Genomic DNA, 8,118 nt, shown 5'->3' with positions numbered 1-8,118 from the left:
AGTGGGGGTCTCGGCATTCCATCTTGCCACTGGATGGGGCCAACCCTCTGTCGTTACGGAAGATGGTGTCAGCTATCGAAGGTGCAGGCCTGGACGAGGTGCAGCGCAAGATTGTGGTGCTGGAGTGGCACTTGATGTGGGAGGGTCACTACCTAACGCCCGCTTCAATGCCTTCCCAATGAACGCACAGCGCAGTCAGGGGCAGACGGCCAGATGTCGCGCGGGCTGCCAAACCGTTGAGACTGCAACCACGTCCTTTAGGCTTGCTACCGAACGCATGCGTCCTGGGTAAAGCGGCATGATGCCATCATCAAGTATTTGCTCGTGCAGAGTGGCTTCAGCGTCTCTGTGGAGCCCCACCTACGCAAGCCTGATGTGGTAGCGGTGAAAGATGGCATCATCTGCGTGATTGATGCCCAGGTAGTCTGTGACCATCTCTGGTTTGACTGGTGTCACACCCAGAAGGCGACCTAGTACGACACGCCCTCCATCTGGCATGCTGTCTTCGGCCTGCAACAGGACGTCCAGGAGGTGACCATGCCCCCTGCCAGTTCTAGCTGCGGCGGACGCTGTCTCCCACGTCGGCACGGGACTTCCTTGACTTGGGGTTCAGACACCGAGAGCTTGCAGTCTTGAGCGCCTGGATACTGCGGAGCTGCTGCCTCAGTTGCAGGATTTTTGAACATATGACGGCCCAAAGGCCGATGGCACATGTCGGCGTCTGGTAGGCAAAACACCAAATGCATATACTATGTGAAAGGAAGAAACGAGGAAGCTTAAAGAAGAACAGAAAGACAGGGAACAAAGACAGATACTACTATTGTTACAGGCCCCCAGCAGTCAGGGAATCACATATCCAGCACTGCTACCCAAGTCCCCACTTTGGTGGAGGACACGGCTTGGTAATTGACTCCATTGTACCAATTTACCATATGTATATGTATTTGTGTTATTCTGATGGAATAAAGACGGCTTTCAATGTTGAAGAAAAAATACTGGAATGTTTTATTGAAGTCTAGTATCAGTAACGGAGTAGAAAAGCAAAGCGTGCAAGTATGGAATGTAACAGGTGGAGGAGGGGCGGGGGTGTTGGGTGTGAGACGGACCACCATATGCTCATTCTGAAAACTTAATTCTAAACAGCACAGGTTTGCACAGCCCTAGACACCTCAGCTTCTGGGCCATGTACAAAAATCCTTCTGCATGTTATCTGTGTAGATTGCTGAGATAAACACAAATATTACAGTCAGTTTTGCTTTGGAAGGAGAACAGCCCTGGAAATATTTAATTTATAATTTGTTCTGATCTGTCTAGTCTTCATATAGCTGTGGTTGTTCCTTTATAATTTCACTTCTCTGCCACTATGACAGCTTTAGAAAGGTTGAAATGTGCCTGATGTATTTGCTACTCATGTCACGTCAAGCGAATAGTCCATACTCGATGTCACGGAGCTCACTGGTAGTCGCATTCTGCTGTTAATGCTTCTCTCCTGATAAGGGGTGGGCCATATTGTGTTGAGGCCTAGTGATCAGTTCCATCTTCCTTAAGGGTCTCGACATCTTTTTCCTCAGGTACTTACACAATTACTGTGATTCCATACTCATTTTCCCAGATTAAAATGAATTAGACTTCAGATTGTGATGTATTTTATCACATGAGGGTGGTTTGAAAAGGTCTCAGAATGGAATAGGAAAGGGTACTTACCTCACTGAAACTTTTTTCAATTTTCAATGTAGTCTCCTTGTAGATTAATGCTCTTGGTCCAACAATGTTCCAGTGCCTTGACCCCAATTCAAAAATGAGTTTCCTGCAGGCCTGCAAAATATTTGTGAACTCCAGCTATCGATTCTTTGTTGGAAGTGAATCTTTGCCCACCACTGAAAATTTTTCTTGGTGGACGGAGATGGAAGTGTGATGGACCCATGTGAGGTGAATAAAGTGGATGTGGTAACAATTCTTACCTTAGTTTGTGTAATTTGGCCATGGTGATGCACATGTATCTTTTGTTGCAATTTGTTCAGGAGGTTAGCATAGTATTCTCCAGTAATTGTGTGCCCATCCCAAAACACTGACACTGTGTGTTTACCGCTGAAGGAATTGTCGTTGCTTTCTTTGGTGGTGGAGAACCAGCATGTTTCCACTTCCTAGAGGTTGTTTTGCATCTGGGTTATAGTCGTGCACCCAATTTTTAATCTGTTGTCACAAACTGGCGCAAAAAACCTTACTTGTTTCTCCTAAAATGGGCCAAACATTGTTCCGATATGTCCGTTCTCGTGCATTTTTGATCCAGCATCAGTAGTCGAGGCACCCATCTCGCAGACAATTTTTCATTTCTAGTTCTTCAGTTAAAATGTAATTTTCCCTTTCAGATGACATCTGGCAAGAGTGGTCAGTTTCACACACTTTAAACCGGCAATCCTCTGTCACCATTTTGTGCACTTTTGCAATGATTTCTGGAGTAGTGACCCATCTTGGCCAACCACTGTGCGGACCATCATCTAAGCTCTTCCAACCAAAATTTAAATTCATGTGTCTACTTGGCAACAGTTGAGTAAGGACAAGAATCCCCCAGCGTATTCTGGAAATTGGCATGAATGTCCTTTGCTTTCATACCTTTCTTTATGAAGTACTTGAGCACTGCTCGAATAAAAATTTTTTTTTTGATCTTCACAAATCACTATGTGGGAACGACAACAGAGCCACACCACCACCACAGCTTCCTTCCTTCCAATAACACTGACATGGCACGTGTTTACAGGCAAAAGTCCAATGAATATCGCATGAACGATTTGTTGCGCTAGGGCTGGTTTCTTGTGGTGATTCCAAGAACTTTTCAAACTACCCTCATATATATATATATATTCTCCAATAATGTGAGTTTATACTCAGAGTAGGTGGAGACTCGATTATAATGCATAAACCATTAAAAAAGCTTAAGGTTGCTTAGCTAGTAACATAAATGTTTAACGGAAGTTACCAGGAGAGGGGAATATGCAAATGGGCCAGGGAGGAGACTGGAGTGGGAGTCTTAAAGGGAATTAGGTGGTGGTAGTTGTTGGGATGTTTAAGGGGGACTAAACAGCTAAGGTCATCAGTCCCCCATTCCAAAAACAGGCGAGACATAAATGCACGAAGCAGGTAAAACCCCAAGGGGAAGGAGACTCCGCCCAGGCCCTAAAAGAACACAAATGCGCTAACGAACACTACAAACACGAAGAGTACAGATGAACACCAGACAAAAAGAAACAGAAGAAAAGAAGATGGCCGGAGACTGGTTGACTGACCATGACAACAAAAAAGGGAAAGAGTCAACCATCCGACGACACACCAAAACAGCAACAAATATTGAGAGATGCGAGGACAAAAGACACAGAAAGGGAAAGGTGCAGGATCCCCCTAAATGGAACCATAAAAAGGACTACCACGGATAAAACGTAAAACATTGTCAGCCATGGAGGCTTTGTCGCATAAAATCCAAGGCAAAGTGCCCGGGAGATTAAAAGACTGCCGGAGGGTGCGCAGTCGGGGACACTCCAATAAAATGACTCCCGAATAGAGGACACCAGAGGAGAAGAGGGATAGCAGCGGTCGATGGCCTGGAGGCTGCTCAGGGAGTCACTGCAGATGACGATGGATGTACCTGAGCAGGAACGCATATGCTCAAGAGCGCGCAATATGGCCACCAGCTCTGCAGTAAAAATACTGCAGCCAGCCGGCAAGGAGCGCTGTTCAACATGGGCAGCATGAGCAAAAGCGTAGGCAGTGCGACCATCAACCAGGGAACCATCAGTGTAGACAGGCTCACAGCCCGGAAATGAGGCGAGGAGCGCAAGAAAACAGCGACGGAGGGCCACAGGCGGAACTGAGTCCTTGGGTCCCTGTGCCAAGTCCAGACGGACGGACGGCCGGGGCAAACACCAGGGAGGCGTAGGTGCACGGACCCAGAAGGGAGGCAGAAGAGGGAATGAGCCCAGTTCTGACAGCAGGGACTGGACGCGGACAGCTATGGAAAGCCCAGACCTAGGTCGCCGTTCGGGCAGATGGAGGACCACGGCAGGGAAAAGCAGCGATGATTGGGATGGTCAGGCGAGCAATGCACGTGGACAGCATAGTCAGTGAGCAGTCGATGGCGGTGAATCCGCAGCGGGGGAACCCCGGCCTCCACCAGTAGACTATCCACGGGGCTCATACGGAAAGCGCCAGTTGCAAGCCGAACCCCACAGTGGTGTATAGGGTCTAACAACTTCAACACTGAGGGTGATGCAGGCCCATAGGCCAGGCTCCCATAATCAAGCCGGGACTGCACAAGGGCTTTGTACAATCGCAGCAGCGTGCAGCGATCTGCACCCCAAGACGTGTGGCTAAGGCAGCGGAGGGCGTTGAGGTGCCGCCAGCATTTTTGCTTCAGCTGAGTAATATGAGGAACCTATGTGAGCCGGGCATCAAACACGAGTCCCAAGAAGCGGCAAGTGTCCACCACTCCAAGCAGGTGGCCGTCGAGGTAAAGTTCAGGATGAGGGTGGACCGTCCGACGCCTGCAGAAGTGCATAACTTGAGTCTTGGGTGCAGAGAACTGAAAACCATGAGTCAGAGCCCATGATGCTGCCTTGCGAATGGCGACTTGCAGCCTGCGTTCGGCGACTCCCGTAGTCGTGGAGCTAAATGAGATGCAGAAGTTGTCGGCATACAAAGGAGACACCGACGACCCCACGGCTGCAGCCAGACCATTAATGGCCACTAGAAATAAGGAGACGCTCAACACCAAGCCCTGCGGGACCCCATTTTCCTGTATATAAAATGAACTAGAGGCGGCACCAACTTGCACCCAGAAAGAGCGGCGCAATAAAAAGGTTTGAAGAAAAGCCGGGAGCCGACCACGAAGACCCCACTCATGCAACGTTGCGAGGATGTGATGCCTCCATGTGGTGTCATACGCCTTCCGCAGATCGAAAAATACAGCAACGAGATGCTGACGGCGGGCAAAGGCCGTACAAATAGCAGATTCCAGCCGCACCAAATTGTCCGTGGCAGACCTGCCCCGACGGAAGCCACCCTGGGATGGAGCGAGGAGACCGCGCGACTGAAGGACCCAAAACAAACGCCGCCCCACCATACGTTCAAGCAATTTGCACAAAACGTTGGTGAGGGTAATGGGACGATAGCTGTCCATCGCCAGTGGGTCCGCACCGGGCTTCAAGATGGGGACAATAAGACCCTCTCGCCATGGCGACGGGAACACGCCCTCGCTCCAAATGCGGTTAAAGATGGTGAGGATGTGTCTCTGGCAGTCCCTGGAGAGATGCTTCAGCATCTGTGTGTGGATGCACTCTGGTCCTGGTGCTGTATCAGGGCAATCTGCGAGGGCAGCGAGGAATTCCCTCTCGCTGAAAGGAGCATTGTATTTTTCAGAACGACGCGTGCGGAACGATAACGGCGTCTGCTCGGCTCGCTCCTTGAGAGAGCGAAAGGCGGGGGGATAAGTTGCAGTCGCAGAGCTCTTAGCAAAGTGCGCAGCAAGGTGTTCAGCAATGGCGGCAGCGCCCGTGCAGACAGCGCCGTCCAAGGAGATCCCAGGGACACCCATAGGGGTCTGGTGTCCATAAATCCGCTGTATCCGGGACCACACGAGCGAGGGGGAGACACGGGAGCCCAAGGATGAGACATACCGCTCCCAGCACTCCTGCTTACGCCGTGTAATAAGACGACAGGCGAAGGCACGGAGCCTCTTAAAGGCGATGAGGGTCTCGAGAGACGGGTGCCGCCTATGACGCTGGAGGGCCCGCCTGCGGGCGCGAATAGCCTCAGCAACCTCCGGCGACCACCAGGGTACAGCCTTCCTCCGAGGGAGTCCAGAAGAGCGTGGGATGGCAGCCTCGGCCGCCGAAATGATTGACGTGGTTAAGACACGGACCACCTCGTCAATGTCACCCTGTGGGGAGACTCAATGGTTGCCGCGGAAGTAAAACCCGGCCAGTCAGCCCTGTGGAGAGCCCAGCGGGGCAGGCGCCCAGAAGAATGACACTGGGGCAGTGACAAATAGATGGGAAAATGGTCACTACCACACAGGTCAGGATGCACTCTCCAGTGGAGGGATGGGACAAGTCCGGGGCTGCAAAGAGAGAGATTGATGGCCGAGAACGATCCATGGGCCACACTGAAATGCGTGGGAGCACCGGTGTTCAAGAGGCTAAGGTCTAGCTGAGCCAACAAATGCTCCACGGCACGACCACGGTCATCGGAGACAGTCTCACCCCATAAAGGGTTGTGGGCATTGAAATCGCCCAGCAACAAGAAAGGTGGCGTCAGTTGGGCTATCAGAGCAGCCAGGACATGCTGCGCGACAGCACCATCCGGTGGAAGGTAAATACTGCAGACGGTAATAGCCTGTGGCGTCCACACCCGAACAGCGACAGCCTCTAAAGCTGTTTGTAGAGGTACAAATTCGCTGTGAAGATAGTTAAGGACATATATGCAGACGCCACCAGACACCCTTTCATAAGCTGCCCGGTTCTTAAAATAACCCCTATAGCCACGGAGGGCGGGGGTTCGCATTGCTGGAAACCATGTTTCCTGCAGAGCAATGCAAAGGAAAGGATGAAGGCTGATAAGATGGCGGACCTCAGCTAGATGGTGGAAGAAACCGCTGCAGTTCCACTGGAGGATGGTATTGGCCATGGATGGGAAAGGCGTGAAGGGACTGGGGAGGCAGATTACGCCTCCGGGGCCCCTGCTGCTACTGAGTCACCACCTGTACAACAGCCATCTATTGCGTCTGAGGGACTGGCGAGATCCATGTCCTCAGCGGACGCCAGAATCTCCACCTCATCCTCAGATGCAGAGCTTGTAGGAAGCGGTGAAATGGGTGCCACTGCAATGTCGGTAGCCTTGGGGAGTTTCTTCTTCTTCTGCTTCTCGCGCTGTGCCTTTGGTGGTTCAGGCTGGGAGGGCATCACTGGGTCAGTCTCAGGGACAGATGACGACCGTGTGTCCCGACGACCAGGGACCGGCGGTTGTTTAAGCCACTTGCGGCTGTCGGCTTTGGTACCGGTCGGAACTTGACTTGGGAAGGGAGGTCCCCAAGGGACCCCTTCTGTACGAGAGTAGCCGAAGAAGTCTTACGCTTCTCCGGCTGGGAAGGGGGAACTGATGTCCCCGATGGTTGGGGGGGGGGGGGGGGGGGGGTGTTGCTCCTGAAGTAGATGGAGCAGGAGCAACAGTGGGTTTAGTGGCCCCCACCATCAAGGGGGCGGGTGTGGGACTTCCACTCTGAGAGCTGACTGGAGCGGATGGAACTGTAGCGGGAGTGACAGTTGCGGCATAAGAAGCAGTCATGCGCACTGAATGAAGCCGATCATATTTCCGCTTTGCCTCAGTGTACGTCAGGCGGTCGAGAGTCTTGATTTCCATGATCTTCCGCTCCTTCTGCAGAATCGGACAGTCCGGCGAGCAAGGCGGATGGTGCGCACCACAGTTCACACAGATTGGAGGCGGGGCACAGGGATGATCAGGATGGGATGGTCGACCGCAATCGCGACAGACGTGGTCGGAAGCACAGCGTGAAGACATATGGCCGAACTTCCAACACTTGAAGCACCGCATCGGGGGAGGGATATATGGCTTGACATCACAACGGTACACCATCACCTTGACCTTCTCAGGTAACGTGTCACCCTCGAAGGCCAAGATGAAGGCACCGGTGGCAACTTGACGATCCCTTGGACCCCGGTGGACGCGCCGGACGAAATGGACACCTCGGCGCTCGAAGTTGGCGCGCAGCTCGTCATCGGACTGTGAAAGGAGATCCCTGTGGAAGGTAATACCCTGGACCATATTCAGACTTTTATGGGGCGTGATAGTGACGGAGACATCCCCCAGCTTAGTACAAGCGAGCAAGGCCCGCGACTGGGCGGAGGATGCCGTTTTTATCAACACCGATCCGGACCGCATCTTGGATAAGCCCTCCACCTCCCCAAACTTGTCCTCTAAATGCTCTACAAAGAACTGAGGCTTCACGGATATAAAAGATTCCCCATCAGCTCTGGTACAGACAAGATATCTGGGCGAATACGTCTCACTTTCATGCAATGCCTTTCGTTCATCCCATGGTGTGGCGAGGGA

The sequence above is a fragment of the Schistocerca serialis genome, chromosome 12 (genome assembly GCF_023864345.2).
Source record: "Schistocerca serialis cubense isolate TAMUIC-IGC-003099 chromosome 12, iqSchSeri2.2, whole genome shotgun sequence".
In the NCBI taxonomy this organism is placed as follows: Eukaryota; Metazoa; Arthropoda; class Insecta; order Orthoptera; family Acrididae; genus Schistocerca; species Schistocerca serialis.
The sequence above is the reverse complement of the archived record's forward strand: the minus strand, read 5'-3'. Positions refer to the sequence as shown.